Here is a 19,631-nt window from a genome sequence, read left to right as displayed (position 1 = left end):
GCAGGACATTGTCTGATGTTACTTCATTTTTTTACCCTCCCTCCTTGCTGTGTGTGTGTATCCATCAGACTAAGCAGCCAGTTCTTCAGAAAATATGTGAAATGGACCTAAACCAGTTAATAAAGGGATAGAAAAATCAAAGTCTAGTCATTATTCTTATAGACTTGCATTTCTTATTACAGTGCATAATGGTGTAAAGGAAAGACAAACACCCTATAAGAATGGATCATTCTTCAAAGATGAAGTAAAAGAGACATTTTAGACCTGTCACAATACTTAAGTATTCCACTTTCCAAAGTCCCCACTGCTATTTCTGCTGGTCTGCCTACGGTAGAAAGACTTCGGAGTGCTCTGATGAATAATGTATTAAAAGGCTGAGATAGAGTGGAAGAAAGTAACCGTGAGCGCATGCTGGTGTCAGAGCTTTACACGTCCAAGTTGAAACATATACAAAGTCTTTCAGACAATACTTTACTTTCAACCCAGATTGTTATATCTCCTTGTACATTCAACTTCACAGAATGACAATGTCAGTTAATCTCAACATGGCTCAGTTTGCTAATTGATAGGAAGGTTGGGGGCGATGGGATGTTTTCCTGGTGAGAAGAAACAATTCTTCTGGAAATGGGAGGGATTTCCAGTTGGCCTTTTATCTTAACAAATTCTCTTTTTAACCAGTCCTTTCCCTCTTCCATCCACCCTTCCATCCCTCCCTTCCCACCAACACACACAACACGGTTCCTTCTGGTTTCAAATGACCAATTAACCTCTAAGTTCTAATTACATTTAACTGCATAGTCATTGCACATGGGTATTATAAAATGGCACTAATATGGTGACACTCATTCACTTGGTTATTGCACATAGACACCAATGTAATGAGACTCATACACAAGGTTGTTGTACATGTGCACTAATATAGTAAAACCAATCCACTTAATGAAAGTCATTGGCTATGTTATTGCTCTTGCATACTAATGTAATTACATTCATGCTATGTTATTGCACCCATGCACTAATATAATGGCCCTTGTGTACTGTATTATTAAACATGAATAGTGATATTACCTAGAAAATACACTGTAATTCTAATCTCACACAGTTCTGTAGCAACTTGTAGAATAATGGCCGTGAGTAGTAAATAAGTAGCGTATTCCTTCATTAAATCTATGAATTACTGATGGTCTTGTCTTGTATAATATCAGAACAGTTGAATGGAATTTATTTTAAAAAAATCTATATAATCCATAGATGGTAGTACATCTGCAGTTGATTCACAAATCATAGTTGATCTGCAAAGTGTGTCCATGACTAAATCATTAGTGATTTGCAGCAAATTCATAATTCATGACCTGCTCATGGTTCACGTTTGATTTACAAATCTTGGGCAATTTGTGCTATTATGCACTGATGATATGTAATTTTACAGAACAAAGATTATAAATACCAGGTATACCTGTTCAGTTCAGCCAAATTATAGATATCAGTTGAAGAGTAACTCAGAGTAACTGATGACATGGTCATGACCTTGCATGTTTATAACCCAGTCTTGATCATCACTTGTCCACATCTAAGCCTTTTTTGACCCTTGCTCATTAGTTTTCTTCCCCAATCTTGAACCTGATTCTTCTCTTGTCATTTTCATCAATCCTTGACCTTTAAACAGTTCAGCTAAACCCTGTCTGATTTAACTTTGATGCTTATTTATATCATATTTGCCTACCAAGGACTCAAGCTCCCAACATGAAGGACTTGAACCTGGGCATTAAGATTGCATGATACCCAAAGTGCATTATGGGTTACCAGGAAGAGAAATGCGATGGTTATAGGATACAATCACTGGATCAAATGAAACTTTCATTATAGGGGTCATTTATAGTTGCCCTGAAGGCAAATTCAAGAGAACTTCCAGAGCACCCTAGCCTGTACACAGTGTCAGACTGGATGCCAGGGACCCACCAGAAAAAAATTATAACACAGGTCCACTCTACTTTGACGGAATACAAACAAATGGTTGGGTTAGCAGGAGGGCCTCCTGACACCTGGGCCAACCAAGAGTTTTATAACAAATATAATGTGTGGTACTGCACTCTCTAATTCATTGATTCGACTTACACAACCTCAAAAATTAAGGTGGTGCAGGAGATAAAAAATACGAAACTACAGCGGTTATCAAAAAAAGTATCTCCAAATTTGCACTCGGTATTCAGTCTACAATAATTTATTAATTAATAAATTTGTTCTCAAGGCTCCTGCTTCAAAATTCAAACCTCATACAGATTTACAAATAGATAATCTTTAATTCACACATACAAAAACACCTTTAGCATTAAAATTTAAGATTTGATCAGTAATAACAAATATTAATCAAATATCAACAATTGGAATTCATGGATAGTAAATCAGTAGTATAAGCATGTTATTGACTTGATTGAGATAATTAATGAATATCCCAAAAAAACAAAAAATGAAAAAAAGTGAAAAAAAGTCCAGCAAAAAGTTCAAATATCCTGTTAAAAGAATTTTCAAGGAGAATATTAATATCTTTACTTTTCCAGTATGTGGCTACAAAGTATCAGGTGCCTCCCCTGACTGCAAAAGATTTTTTTGAAACCAAGTCCACTTGCAACAAAGTGTAACGACTTGCAACAGAGTGTAGCAGTAACTGCTGTTTGTTGAAGCAGTGTCCGATATTATTTCTTTAGAGTTCCCAATGAACCAAAAGGTGCAATGCCTGTAACCCTTTCGGGTAACCAGACACAAATGTTATTGCTGGTATACGTTACCGCGTTTTATTGCAGTGAAGATCACTCGGTAAATGGCACCACCAGCCGCGCCGTTTAAATGCTGCTAAAGGCCACCTCAGGACAAAAGCAACACGCGTCACCTCTCACTTCCAATCCGTCCCGCAGGGCGTCCGCATGCCCACCGACAGAGCTCCTCCAAGCTACAATCGCTAGGGTTTGTGGTCGCTCCAGGCAGTCTCTCCTCAATTGCCGATTGGAGTCATCTGTGAATACTTCAGAGGCGCTGGTTATGGGAAACATTAGCAGGGGAGGATCAACCTTCTCCTTGAAAAACTACACGCCAACGCGCGTTTCACCGTCTCAGGCTTCGTCAGGGCGTGATGATGTCAGCATGATAGAGCCTTTTAAAGCCCTGTATGGCGAAATACGTCATGCTGTCATGACAACTGATTTACATATTTTTTGGGTGTTCTTTTTGTGCTCATCAGTTAACTCTATAATTTACATTCCAAGTTATCGTGGTTAATGACCCCTGTATGCGGTTGATTACATCAAATACAAACATGTCACAAAACATTTAGCAATTTATTTTATATAGAAATATTCTTGGATCATGCGTCTAGTTAGATTCTCAATATGAAAGGTTCACTTATGGTTTACAGTATCTACAGAAATACTCCAAATTTTATGTCTTCATTTAAACCGTGAGGCCACTTCGTGCCAAGCTCATAAATCCATCTGAGCTCTTTTCTTAATAGGACTTTATCAATGTCCCCACCTCTGATACCCAGTGTCACATGTTCTATACCGAACATTTTTAGATTTTTCGTATCTCCATTGTGAAATGCATTAATGTGCTTGGCGACTGCACTTTTATGTGAATTGCGTCTAATATCTCCCAAGTGTTCAAGCAGTCTTGTTCCTAACGACCTTTTTGTTTTGCCTACATATCTTAATGGGCAGTCACATTCTATAACGTAAATAACTGCACTTGTTTGACAGTTGATAAAACTAAAAATTTTATAATTTTTATTTTGTTGTAAATGTGTGAATCTTGAACATTGGTGTATAGATTTGCAGCATTTACAATGCCCACATCGATACATCCCTTTTTCCCGTCTCGGTAACCATGTACCTACACTGTCTGGGGTAGGGTTTACGAAGTGACTGTTGGTTAGCTTATCCCTAAGTGAGGGAGCTCTCCTTGCTGTCATTCTTGGAAAGGGGCCTACTGCATCTTGAATGTCTGGATCTACTGTAAGTAGATCCCAGTTGTTTTTGAGTATTTTTTGGATATCTTTCCATTGATTATTAAATTCTGTGATGAACCTTATCACCTGTTTTCCCTCATTTCTCTTAGGTTTATATATTAAATCTGAGCGAGATTTTTCTTTAGCTCCTTTATAGCCTTTGTTAATGGAGTTACTGTCATAGCCTCGATTCTTAAGTCTTTGGGCTAGGTCCATCGCTTGATTTTCAAAATCATCATCGTATGTGCAGTTTCTTCGTATACGAAGAAACTGTCCAATTGGAATACCTCTTATCAAAGACTCAGGATGGTGGCTTTCAGCACGTAATAATGTATTTGTAGCCGTAGATTTTCGGTATGTCTTTGTGCAGAGAAGGCCTTCTCTTTTAAAGATTAAAAGGTCTAAGAAAGATATTTCTTGATTATGATAGGTTAAGGTTAATTTAATGTTCTTATTATTAGTATTTAACTCCTCCACAAAGTTAGATAGCAAGGATGCTTCGCCATCCCACAATAACAGGATGTCGTCCACATACCTTATCCATAGGAGCACGTGCGTCCCGGCCCACTTTTCCATCACCATCTGGACGTCTGTGTCCTCCCAACGTCCCAAGTGTAGACATGCGTAGGTCGGGGCGCACGTTGCTCCCATCGCGGTCCCTCGAATTTGCCTATAGAACCTGTTATTAAAGACAAAGATATTATTATTAAGAATGAAATCTAAGCTTTGTAAAACAAAATTTGTGTGTTGTTGATATTTTGTTCCTCTACTGTTAAGATAGTCATCGCATGCTTTTAGTCCAATATTGTGGGGAATTGAAGAGTAAAGGCTCTCAACATCTAACGTGACTAACAGTGTGTGTGAGGAAATCGGTAGTTGATCAATTTTTTTAACTACATCTGTTGTATCCATAACGTAAGAAGATAGAGTAGGGAGAAAGATCCGAAGACTTTCATCAACAAATTTACTTAAAGGTTCTGTTATGCTCCCTATGCCTGAGACAATTGGGCGTCCAGGGGGATTTTCAAGATTTTTATGGATTTTAGGGATCACATAGAAGGTTGGAGTGACTGGATCCTGGACTTGGAGAAAATTAAGTTCTTTTTTTGATATAATTCCAGTATCTTTTGCTTCCAATAAAATGCTATCTAGACGTTTTTTAACCCGCATTTTAGGGTCACTCTGAAGCAACTCATACTGTTGCTTATCACTTAGCTGTCTATTTACTTCTTGTTTGTATTTCTTTTCATCCATAAGTACCACATTTCCTCCCTTGTCGGCTATTTTTATAATTAGATCTTTTTTCTTACTAAGTTCTAATAGCGCTTCACGTTCATATTTTGTAAGATTGTCTAAGCCAATCGATTGTTCAGGGAGCGACAAAATTTCTTTCTCTACCCTATTTACGAACGCACTGATATTAGGTACTTGAGTAAGACTGGGCATAAATGTGGATTTCTTTTTTAATGAGGAAAATCCTATTTGATCATTATGACCTAAATCTTCAACTGAACTTGATTCACTTAAGAGTGACTCCAAAATGTCTATTCCTACGTTGTCATTCGTGGTTAGGGTTACATGAGTTTTCCTGGTATCCCGGTGGGCCAATCCAACACTGCCTGTATATCTCAATAACACACAAGCAAGTGGCATTCCAGGAGATGATCATGCTGTCCACCATTTCCAAAGTCGCCAGAAGTTTCCTTGTGAAGCAACTTCGGGCGACTTCGGAAATCAAAGCGCCGCAAGTGCATTAGCGCAGGAAATTTTTCATTTTAGCAAGCGGAAGGCAGGTAGAAGGCAGTTTGGAGAGATTGTTGCCCCAAATAGGGGCGATTAGTCACCATATGACTAAATCTCCTAGAATCTGCCCGTGTGCCCATGCCCTTATGAATACAGCATTGTTGAATGCAGGCAGCAATGTATTTAGAGGAAGGTGCAGCCATTCACACTTCACATATTAGAGTAATATTGGTCTGTTCCTTGGCTGAATGCCTTGTAATTGTGCACAAGTACTTGTTACTAGATTCCTATATAGTAACAATTAAAGGTACGGGAACTGGTATCCAGAATGCTTGGAACCTGGGGTTTTCCGGATAACAGATCTTTCCGTAATTTGGATCTTCATACCTTAAGTCTACTTGAAAATCATATAAAGATTAAATAACCCCAATAGGCTGTTTTGCTTCCAATAAGGATTAATTATATCTTAGTTGAGATCAAGTACAAGATACTGCTTTATTATTACAGAAAAGAAGGAAATCATTTTCAAAACTGTGGATTATTTGGATAAAATGGGGTCTATAGGAGATGACCATTCCATAATTCGGAGCTTTCTGGATAACAGGTTTCCAGGTTAACGGATCCATACTTGTATTATTATTATTATTACCTTATTGGATTACCAATAAACTGATGATGTCCAGGAAAAGTGTATGAGATAGCAAACTACATATTGCTACCCAGTTTCAGTGCAAAATAAGAATATTGTTGAGTGGGCATTATGAAAGTTATGAATTCTATAAGTCATGAACAAATAAGCTAAAATTAATTATTTGAAATAAAAAATTTGATAGAAGAAGCATTATGTGTCAAAAGGAACAATACTTTTCACATGTTCTATCAAACAGTTCATTGTCTGCCTTTATTTGTGCACAAGGAATCTTCAAATATATTCAAGACTATGAGTTTTGATAAAAAGGCATTTCCACCAAGAGTATTTTATATTCTGTCATTTCCAAAGGGTAGATTGATATGAATTTATGTTTTGACACTGTCAGTCACATCAGAGTACCATGGATGTTTTCTTAACTGTTACTGTGTTTTGTCTGGCTTGTAGGTAAGCTTGATGTTTTGAAGGAAGGAGCTGAGGCGGAAAGGCAAATTCTCATTTGTATGCAGCCTTGGTCTGTCTTCTGATTTAGATATTAGCTATTTAAAAATGAATAGACAAGATGTTAGAATTGTATTGTTTTAAAGATAAAGACAAATACTGCCAAACCTTGGTGCATGGGCCCAACGGGGACACCTGTCCTTCACCAAACATTGGTCTCCTTCCATTGTTTCTTATCTTCTACCTTTACATTTGAAACTCCTGTGCTTTGCTTTATCTATTCCCAGTGCATTCACCCATATTTACAGTAGTACAAGGGAATGAAACCATAGTAACATGGACATTGGAGTCTGACAGGTGAATTGTATCTGAGCTCACCAGAGTTTCCCTCAGCAATTCCTAGAATTAATTTAATACTACACTGTAGGTGAATAGCGATGCTTTCACACTGCCACCTACTGATGTTTTAAATAAAAGTAGAGAATCAGACAGTACTGATATTATGATCCAAGACTCAACTGGAAGAGTTTGTGTGCTTAAGGTTGGGTTTCATTGGGTTATAAGCCTTGTAAGAAGTGAGTGAATCTGTCCCTTTTAGCTTCTCCGAAACTCTGAATAAATTCACAAAACTCTGAAAAATTTGTGAAATGCCCACGTTAATGGGCATACATTTTTTTTTTATGAGCAACAATTTTTTCTCACTCTAAGGGGCACATTCACCAAGCTCGGGTGAATGAATAGAGGGGAAAAAAAACTCGAATTTCGAGTACTTTTTGTGCTCCTCGACTATTGAATTGGCGTAAATTTGCCTGAGTAGAATGATTCAAATAGATTGAGCGCAAAAACGCTGCGACTATTCGCCCATTCGATAGTCGAAGTACTGTCTCTTTTAAAAATACTGCATACTTCGCCACCTAAAACCTACCGAATTGCTTTAAAAGCCTATGGTAAATTCCCATAGGCTTGTTTTCTAAGTTTTTGATCGAATAAAAAGGCATTCAATCGATCATTCGATCGAATGAAAATCCTTCGATCGAATATTCAATCGTGCGACTATTCGCCGGGCGAATATTCGCCCATTCGACTATTCGACAGCGTGTAAATTCGCCCGAATTGCCTATTCGATTCTATTCCCCAGTCGAATTTCGAAGGATTTAACCCCTCGAAATTCGTCCCTTGATACATCTGCCCCCAAATGTATTAAAGTCAATGGGCGTTTTTTCTTATGGCGACTTTTTTGTCTCAGCAACAATTTTGTCTTCAGCCACTTTTTTGTCACCATTTTCAGCATCTACTGGGCTGTTGTTGAGAAGTAAAGCTGCTTAGGTCATCAAAACAAGGAATAATATAGCTCATAGCAATGAAAGCTATAAGTAAGGATAACATTCAACCATCCCCAAACCATGTGAACTTTCAATTTCTGGTTTTTCCTTGATTATAACTTTAAAAGAACATGGACCATGTAATTGGGAAGGGGTTGCTTTAAAAGTCCATCTATGTTGTTGAAGGACTACATCTACCATCATGCTTTAACCCACCATAATAAATATGGATAGTTATGCAATATTTTGGGGGAGTAAACACTTGGAAGCTGTATATCATCTGTAAAAAGTCTCAAAAATATTCACACACCATAGCAGTCTCTTATTCCCTGCAAAGGAACATTTGTAGACATCATTCTTTTCTTTTATCATCTTCTCTTTAATAAAACAGGTCCACTGAAATTATTGGCCAAAGTCCTTTCTGATGCCATGTGGAAGTGGCCACCATATTGATAGTATAACTACCTTAGGTATGATTCCATCAATGGGAATTGAACGTTATTATTGAAACAATGCGGGGTATGTGTGTGTATTGATAGATTCCTCTATGTTCTACTATTTCCTGCTGTGTTTTACAACAGTGATGTTTCAGTACAATGACACTGATTTACTGGTTTGGAATAGAATGACTTCAAAGGGAACCAACATGACCCCCAAATGATCATAAAAATCTAGATGTAGCCTTCCCATTTTATTTAGAACTGTTAAAAATGTTGCATTTTTCCCATCTGTCTTGCCTTTTTAATTATAATTATGAATTAGACAAATGCTTTGAAAAATTATTGGAATATTTTGAATTATAATTACATTTTTTTCAAAACATTTTATTTACATAATCTCAGCTTTCTTTTACATCTTGATGAACCTGTGGCAATGTCAGTTTTAAAAATTTGGATGAATAAGAAATCAAATATGGCTTCCATGTAACTATCACAACTGTAGAGAGAGAGATACACAAAGGGAGGTAAGAAAAGGTATTAATTAATTTAAACAATTATAATTTGATAAACCATTAACAACCCTTTATTTATAACGGATTATATTAATTTTGAATTAACCTTAACTATAAGTAAAGACTGCATTAAGCCTATCAGTGAGAGGTTCATGTTCTATTTATTGTAGCGCAAAGGTTAATGACACGTATAACAGGTCAATGATAGAAGATAATCATTTAATTGGTTAGTAACCCAAAATAGTACAATATTAGCTAGGTTATGACTCCAGTTACTTTCACTGTGCTGTCTAGCATGAAGGGGGTCTTTAGAACTAGAATCCATTTAGATAAGCAGCTACAAAGGTTAAGGGTTAAGTATCATTAACATTAAATTAAACCTTTGATAAGAGAAGGTAGTTGGATTTGAAGAACCAATAGAAGTCTTATAATTAATTATTTATTTTTTCAAAACATTGTGCTAAATAAGTGTGTGCAGGCAAAACCCCAGTGCCTTGCACTGTTTCTGTAGCTTACAGATGATTAGACATGGAATTAACAGGGGTGCAGGTTAAATTAGGTTTAAATGTCTTGGGGCCTGAAGGAGGCTGACCATGGAGGTGATGGCCCATGGGCAAGTGCTGAATTTTAGACTTAATATTGTGTCCAAATTCATGTTAAACTTTATGATTTGTTTAACATAGTGATAAGTAAAGATTAAATATTTTCTGCAAAAATAATATTTATGGATATGGATGATGCACATCTAAAGACAAAAAATAATAAAACAGATCAAATATATAGCCAAGGTATACTGGAATCAAAATGGCATGTGGTTTTGTTTGTTTTTTTTGTTTTTTTTTTTGCTTCAGATAACCTGTCAAGGGGCTCATGATGTCCCCAAAGTTATATTTTTTAAACCATCAAATGTGAAGATTGATTCTTATTTCCAAAGCTTTGCTCCCGTGACAAGGCAAGACCGGTGGCTTGTGCACTTTCTCACTTGTTTGTTTCCAATCTCCTCCCTCCACAACAAGACAATCTGTCATCACCAATGTCTTCATTTCGAGAGCTATAATCATCACCGGACCAAATATCTTTTCAGAAAGCAGTTACGCAGAGAGTAATGAGAATTTGTCTGTAAGCATGACTATTTTTATCTAGCTAAAGAAGAGAATATTATCATGGAAGGCTTTTGTCTGGGGCTCCATGATGCTTAGGGTTAGTAAAGATGGTATGTAGTTATTATATACTACAGCATAGACTGTGGGGTCTTTAACAGGATGTGCATGATCACTTGCAAACATACAAGGATATCTGGGTGGCTACACAATGTGCTGCATGTAAATAAATTTCACAAAAAGTTCAAACATCAAAGATTTATTGAGATATTTGTTGCACTAATCATCACACTATTTAATATCATTAGAAAATGTTGCCTATAGCAGTGGTCCTCAACTGCAGGACTGGCCTTTCATAGGGTGGGGAAGTTTGGAGTATTTTGAGTGGGGGGTTCACCATGAAGACCAGATAAGGTAAAAATTGGTGAGAATGGACATCTACTGCAGTAGACACACCTATACTTGAGGTAAATAGGTATTTGCTCTCCAAGATATTCTTGAAATTATCAGTATTTTCTATGTCTGCACTCTTTTTATTTTCTAAGGGACCTAATGAAAGGTTGGACCTTCAAGTTAGACATAAAGTTTGAACCTTAAAGTGGAAAAAAAGCTTTGAAAAACCATCGGTCTATAGTGCATAACTCTTCTAAAATATACAAAGCTACTAGGCATTACTATTATAAATAGAAATAAAATAATTTCAAGAATTGGCATGGATGGATGAGAGTCGGTGACAATGGGGCTGCTGAATGTCCTCTTGGGGTACTGTGATGTATAATAATGTACAATGGTGCTGTGGAACCTGTGTATCATATTATCAGATTACCCATGGGCTTTTATATGAGCTACCAGGGAGCAGTGGTCTTTGGAGACCTTTAAAACGTGCTTAGGGGTTTGATTTAGATGTTTTAAGAGCACCAACTTCACTGTATCTTCAAAAGCAACCACTTTAGGAGAGACATGCAAAGTGTCCCTGTTCTTGATCTTTCTACTGTTCTTATGTCCACTACAGATCTACTGGTGAATAAGGAACTAGAGAAGGATCATATCTCCCTTAATCCTTTCTTTTTTAATCAATCACAAGCTGGCCAACCTATTCTCATCAAAGGGATTCCCTATTTCATTTGTTAATTTGTTGGCTGCTCCATAATTTTGTTGGGTTGCTGTGTTTCTCTGCTTGATGTCCTTATTGCGCACTAGAGACCAGACTGCCATGCACTTGAAAGAAGGGGCCAGCACAAAACTCTGTTGAAAATTAAGTTTTGCAAATGCCCATGATCGCAATCCATTGAGGAATAGTAAGGGCATGGAATACTAAACATTCTAAATCATCTAATGAGACAATGCTGGCCAATCCCTTAAATGCAATTATCACATTGTTATTGTAGAAGAAATATGAATACATACGCACTATATAACTATATTTATTTACATAATAGCACATGACATGACACTGCTATAATCTCTCTAGAAATATAATTTGCTGTGACACTAGCAATAATTGCCTGTAGTGGGGCAGACTATTAGCTCTATATGATATGGTTTAATGAACTATTAAGGAAAATACTCAAACGGAGCAGCATTTAAAGCTTGTCAAATCCCAGAGGCTCCCTAGATTTACGCAAGTGTCCCAAATTTACATACACATTTAAATACATATTTTCACTAGAAATGATGGTTATGAGTAGATATAATCAGCCATGCGATTTCTTTAATGTGTTAATGACTTGCAAGGCAGAAGGTAGATAAACAGCTGCAAAATGGTTTGTAAACATGTAAAATTATATTCACTGCATTAGCCATCAGAGCTCATTAATAACAATCCACGTATAGACGAGTCGAAAAGGATTTATGACATGATGTGAATTTGGACTGAAGCTTTAAGCAAGGCTGAAATAGATCACAGACTCCTCCAATACCTTGTAATATTTAAAAATAAATATATAAATAATTGGGCTCATTTATAGGAAAGCAGGGCGCAAAGTGCAAAAACCGAGCACAATCCTTGTTTTTGCACATTTTACTTTGCCTTCCACCCTAGATGAATTTCCATAGGTTTCTGAACTGCCTTTTAGAGCACAGTGACCTGCCCCCGACCCTGTGAATACATGCTGCCTGCTGTATTCATGCAGGACGGGGTTTGTGCTGGTCCTGGTGGTCAGGTGCCTGTGGGGTAGGATTTTCTGGTGCGGGTATAAATGCAGGTCTGTGGGCCTTGGGTCTCATCTATATTTTTTATATTATATTGTCAATATTTTACTACTTTTAAAATTTTACAAAACTTTTTTTACTCTGCCGACTTCTGATTATGTCACTTCCGGTTTAATGGTGGTCAGCGGGGTTGCGGATAAGGCAGTTACTGGTTTGGTCAGTAAGCGGATCCAAGTGGGTAAATATGTGAGTTTCAGTTCGTGTTACGGGCTGTGGGTTGCAGGTTCAGGTAAGGTCCGGTCTCAAAAATTGGTTCTGCGCAAGACTCTACTCCTTAGTGACCTAGTGATCTGTACAGGGTCTTCCTAAATGACTTCTAATGAGTGATACTGTAGATCTATCATCTATCTTTAGAATGGTACCCTTGACTCCCATTGTGTATTTGTACTTTAGGAGATAAGATTCCATTAACTCGAATTCTCGCCACAGGATGTTGATAAAGGGCCATTATTCTCTTTATTATTTCAAAGCCAAGCAGAGTTCTTTCAAGAAAGAGCCAGGACACTCTATCAAAAGCCTTCTCGGCATCCGTAGTAAGTATGATAGAGGGTATATTTAGTTTTGTGGCTAATTCAATCAATGAGATCAGTTTAGATGTATTATCCTTGCCCTACCTTTTCGGTACAAAGCCTGCTTGATCGGTGTGGATAAGGTCAGATAAGTATAATTTTATTATAAATACTTTTTCAAATCTATATTAATCAAGGAAATAGGTCTGTAATTCGGGCATAGTTGAGAATCTTTCTCAGGTTTGTGGATTATAGTAATATGAGCCTCTTGGGCTTGTGGATGGAAACTGTCCATGTGTGTCATCCCATTGAAGTAATCTATGAGTATAGGGGATATTTCTTTCTTAAATGCTCTATAAAACACAGATCTGTACCGGGACTTTTCCCTGAGGGTAAAGAATCTATGCATTCTTCTAATTCTCGTAGTTCGAAGGGGGCCTCCAACAGCTTACTGGTTTCTGGAGTCAGCATAGCAATACCCAAATCAGAGATAAAAGTATCTATGTATTTAGGATGGCAGCACTGGGGGTTTAGAAGCTAACTTGATAATATTTTTGAAAGGCTTCCGCTATGCCCTTTGTATTGTGGAGTATTGTGTTTTTATCGTCCTTAATGGACATGACTTGGGTTTGCGGTTGCATTTTTTAAGCATTCTAGCAAAATACTTATTACATTTGTCTCCCAGTTTGTAGGATCTTTGTTTCATTCTCATATATGCTTTCTGTACTTTTTGGTTAATTAAAGCTTTTAATTGTAATCTTTTACATTCTAAAATTTCAAAAGTTTTTTGGCCTATATTCTCTTTATGAGCACATTTTAAAGTTCCCCACAATGTCGCTGAAGAGACATCTGCTGTTGTATTAATATGGAGAATTGATTCTATCCACGATTGTATTTGTTGTTTCCTATGTCCTGTTTGTAAGAGAAACTCATTTAGCCGTCATGTGAATTCTGCCCTTAGAGTACATGGAATTGAGAAAGTGTCGGTTAGTGATCTGACAAAATAGTACTCCCTATATACGCTTTTGTAAATAACCGTAGCCAATAATGTGAGATAAACAGGTAATCAATTCTCAAATAAACAGAATGTACTTTTGAAAAGTGTGTATAGTGCAGAGTGCCTGGAAGGCACTCTTCGTTCCCTATTCCTCCCTACTCCGTGTATAGTCCTTTGTTGTCGGATTGAGAATTCTCCAGATATCCACTAATTGATTTCCTTTAGACCCTTACATGATATCGTGGTTTTCTTAGATGAGGTATCAACTAGAGGGTTCAAGGTTATATTAAAATCTCCCCCTAGAATGAGGAGCCCCTCTCTGAAATTATCTAGGATCCTCAAAAATTGTTTCAAATAGGATACTTGTCCGGTATTTTGTACATATACATTAGCGATCGTGCAGACCTGGTCGGCCATTTTCCCCTTTATTATAACATAACAGCCTTCCTTATCTGTAATTGTATCTACATGTTTAAACGGCAGATCTTTATGTATCAAGGTTAACACCCCAGTAGCTTTCTTCATTGGATTGTTACTACAATAATTATGGGGGTAGTGAAGTAAATTTAATGCTTGGACGTGGTTTTCCTTAAAGTGAGTCTCCTGAATCAGTACAATCTGAGCTTTATGTTTGTACATTGGTGGAAAATTTGGGCCAGTTTGATCGGTCCATTGATATCATTTACATTCAGAGAATATATTATACCTTCTAAATTACTTGTTTTAGCCATAATCTTGGATCAATGTAACTCAATTACATACTATGGCGTACACTCATTGTCTGCTTGCTAGTTGGGGCTACGAAAGGGTAGAAAACAAGGAAAAGGGGCAATCTGATGCCCCAGAGAGGGGAATTGTAAGGGAACAACTTATGCTGCAATAGACTTATCCTGGGAGAAACCCAGTGCTGTGGTGGAGTGAAAGCGGCTAGGGTGGGTTGGTGAGTGGGGCACAGAGGGAACATCCCACTAGTTGTTCTTTAAGTCTCACCGTCCGATCCCAAACCAACCATAAGATTTTAACTATGAATTCCACCTTGTTTCAAGATGGGGTATTTTAAACATAGTAATCGAATTTATAACCGTCAAAAGGGTAAACATATCAACCTGAAAACCATGGGAAAACCAGTAGAAAGTACTCATTTCAAAAACATGAACATTTTTTAGCAATAACTACAGCTCAAGGGTATACCTTTACCATTGCCCAGACATATCAGGAATTAAAGCGTATTGCATTTGCAGACGGTCTTTTATTATTCATTACTAAACCAAATATTTCTCTCCCAAAATTGATGGTATTACTGGGTAAGTTTGGAGACCTCTCAAATTTTAAGGTCAACTACTCAAAATCTGAGCTTTTAAATAGAAACATTTCAGAGACAAAAGCCAAAGCAAAATTTTTCGTTTAAATGGGTAAACTCGACAATTAAATACTTAGGGGTTAAAATGAGGGCAGATTTGGGTAATTTATATCAGCATAATTACCTACCTCTATTATTGTCTTTCCAAAATTTGATAAGTAATTGGGAGAAAATACACTTATCTTGGTTCGGGAAAATACAGGCTTTCAAGATGATACTGATGCCTAAGCTATTATACTTCCTCCAAGTCATCCCCATACTGGTACCCCAGTGCTTTTTCTCATCAGTGAAATCCCTCATTTCTCGGTTTATATGGGGAGGTAAACATCCTAGATTAAAACACAATCTACTCACTGCGATAAAAAACAAAGGTGGCTTAGGCCTCCCAGACTCCTATTTGTACTACGTAGCAACTCACCTAGTGAGGATACTGGGATGGTCGAAGGTTGACCACAGGAAAGATTGGTGTTCTTTGGAACAGATGATGGTGGACTTTCCATTAGTAAATAACCAGTGGATTGGAAAAGACCACATTCAGAAAAAACTATTACAACACCTCTTGATAGGGCCATTTTAACAGTATGGCACAAAGTTAAATTAAAATATGGTTTAACGGAACTCCCATATATTCATCAACCTTTACTGTTCAATCCAGAATTCCAACCAAGTATGGAAAAGGGAGCTTTTAAGAGGTTGGGAAAGTGTAATGACAGAGAAACTAGGCTTAGTGATCTTATTAGAAATAACAAAATGGTCTCCTTGGCAGACATCCAAAGGAAGTGGGGTACACATCCGAGAGACATTTGGGGATACAATCAACTACACGGGTACATTCAAACTAGAGACAATAGAGATTGGAATAGACAGGAAACTTCTTGAGAATTGCTCCTATCTAAAAAAGGGGACCTTAAAAAACCTCTCTCGAAGTTGTATAACTTACTACTGGAAAATCAATCTCCATGCTCTAGAAATATTTGTCTAGAATGGGAGATGGAACTTAACCTAGATATACCGCAGGACGTATGGAAGAAAATTCTTAGAGCCATCAGTAAGTCTTCTAGGGCTGTGAGAAATAGAGAGGCATTGTATAAATTACTTATGAGATGGCATTATACCCCCCAAAAGATTGAAAACGATTGTACCCTTCTTGTTCCGGATTGTGCTGGAGATGTAATGCCTTTGAGGGTTCCCATACGCAAATATGGTTAACCTGCCCAGCTTTACAGGACTACTGGAATAAAGTCTTAATAGTAATAAACCAGGTGACTGATGCTAATTATTCTCAGGAAACCAATAAAATGATCTCAGACCCTCTTATGTTACACTTATTTCAGGCAGCAAAGGTATTAATTCCTAGGACGTGGAAGACCATTGACGCTCCTAAGATAACCGAATGGTTCATTACTGTAGAAGAGGTGAGACAAATGGAGGAAATCACCCACATTTTACACAATCAAAGTAATTAATATTGGAAAATATGGTGCCCATGGCTTAGATACTTTAAGTCCCTTCACTAATTCACTAATTATATTAAGAAATGTTGAATTACTTATTGATGGATATGTGTACCTTATGACTCTCAATAGTTTATAAAGTCATTGACACCCCTATGATAGGTACTTGATACCCCGGTGAACAGAGTCTCAATATGCATTAAACATATTTACCGACCATTGATCTATTGTTAGCTTTGAGTATTGAGTTATGCCTTGTTAATATGCTTGCTTTACTCTATGAAACATACTTGTACTTCTGTACCCCTCTTCCCCCTTATGCAAAAATTAAAAAAAAAACATTTCTGTTTTGCTATTTAGCCAATATTATCTAGGTCATTTTCTCTAAGTTTTGCCCAAAATTGTCTTTAGGATGAGCCTCCAGACTCTGATTCAACCCCCTTACCTCTCCATGGTTAGCCCCAAGTTTTGGGTACAGTTGGTTGAGAGGGCCAGTGCAGTCTTGACTGATATGCAATTTTCTTTGTACAATAATGTGGCACTCATCAGTCATTTAATCCATTGAACCATTTATGTTATTTGCAAGCTCAGGAGAGAGGCCTCTTTAACCAGTTCAATGGAAGCCAATGGGATCCAAGAAAAGCTAATGTTACCTGGTAATTACTATTGATCTGTTCCAAGCCACGGAGTCCATGGGACTGTGAATCAAAGCCACCAGAGAAATCTGATGGTTGTTTTTATAAGTTTTGCTTTTAATAAACTTGCTACTGCCCTTCAGCAATATGAATTAAAGGGGAACAAATACCCATGAGGAACAAATACTTTATAGATTTATAAAAGGGTTGCTGCACAAACAAAATGATTCAGTACATTAATACTACATTTTTAAAGAGGGGGTTTCACTACCTTTCCACGTTTCACCTGGGATTCTGCTTCTGATTCCTCACTCAGGAACTTTCTGCTCAAGTTGAACCAGTGTTTTTCAAGCTAAGAGTGCAGTATCCCTAATTAGGCTTTGATGGCCCTCCTGTGGCTGATATTCACCAAGGGGGTTATTTACTAAACTCTGAATGCAAAAATTCTAAAAAATTTAAGATTTTTTAGTATAAAATCTGACTTTTAAAAAAATAATTTTTTTCCCGGAATTTATTATACCCTGAGGATGGAAAGGTCCCAATCACAAAATCCGGCATCTCAGACCTGTCACTGTTGCATATAAGTCAGTGGGAGAAGTCCCAATGTTTTTTTTTGATGTGCGATGTGTTTCTTGTAATACCCCAAAGATTTCGGGGGGAAAAAGCATACAAAATCTGAGTTTTCAAGTGGGAAATATGAAAAAATCGTGAAATTCAGGTTTTTTTTTTGCGAACCACATTTTCGAGAAAATCTAATAATACATAAGTGGAAAAAACCCATGGGGATGTAATCAGAGTTTTTGGCAGAACATGTTGAGATAAATTCAAATTTGATACAGTACAACAATATTGCATACATATTAAATATATATATATATATATATATATATATATATATATATATATATATATATATATATATTTATATATATATATATATATATATATATATATATATTTTACATCTCTTTCTCCTTCTCTCTCCCTCTCTCTCTTTTTGCCCCCCTCAGTTTCCTACACTTGCCATTGTTACTTTCTCTGTTCCTCCCAACATATTACATTGTCATCTCCTGCTGTGCACTTGGTAAAGAGTCTTTTGTAGATTTCACTGAACTCAATGCGGCAGTGAACTCAATGCGGCAGTGACCCCATTGCAAAGGAAGCCAACCTCACAACATCTAAGTAAAAGGAAAATCAATACCGGCATTCTGAAAAATGATCAGCGTGGTGGATCTACCACTGTTTCCAGTTGTTGGTGGTGGGGGCTTTAGTATAACAGGGGCCCCTAGAGAAAACCCCAATTAAAAGCTTGAACGGCAGAGTCCACAACTCTATTAGCTTTGGTGTTGTGGCATAGATTTTTGTATTCCTACAATCATTCTTGAGGATATCCCTAAGGGCTCTAATTGCTGCCTTAGAAAATAATAAGCACACACAGCAGCAATCATGAAGCATAAATCACATCAATATGAATAGCTCATATACAAGATAATAACTATATGTATTCCTAGAACTGTACTGTATGTGGATGTGCCCAGAGCATTACTTTCCTGTATATTTATATTCATACTTAAGGGTGCAAGATAACAGATACGAGTGGGGGAATAGCTTATTGTATGGCGTAAACAGGGATAGGTGCTGATATCTTGTTATTCTAAGACTCTATCTATCTTGTTATTCTAAGACTCTAAACCAGTTCCCCAGTCTTAAAAAAAATGAACATTATTTTAATTTCTATTATCTATAGTAAAAAGAAAAATTGCATGAATTGGGTAGTTCTACAGATCAAGGATACAGGAGGGAAACACTAGAGGAAAACTTGACACATATGTTGTCCGGCCTCAACATATCTCCAGGATTACTGGGATCAGACAATTGAGCAAAGTCTATTTTACATTTTATTGTACAATATATTAATATAATGCATTTCAGAGGAAGTACCTTAGATATAAATGCAATGGGTTATTGCTGCACAATGATGGACATGTACACAATTAGACTTTTTTGCACTTTGCACCTTGTAGAAGAATTGCTACTGATTTTTGCACTTTTAAACAGACCACCAAGACCTGTGCTGGCTCCACAAATACATCTCCACCTGAAGTATCAGACTGGGATGCCAGGGGCCAACCAGAAAACCTTAGCCTCTATTTAGCCTCTTTGTTCCCATACAGAAGTAGGTAATTACCATGACACAGGCAAAATGGAGCAGGAGGGCCCACTGACACTTTGGGAGTTTTCCTGTTATCTTGGTAGGCCAG

Source organism: Xenopus laevis, chromosome 4S, assembly GCF_017654675.1.
Source record: "Xenopus laevis strain J_2021 chromosome 4S, Xenopus_laevis_v10.1, whole genome shotgun sequence".
Classification (NCBI taxonomy): domain Eukaryota; kingdom Metazoa; phylum Chordata; class Amphibia; order Anura; family Pipidae; genus Xenopus; species Xenopus laevis.
This window is presented reverse-complemented; position numbering follows the sequence as displayed.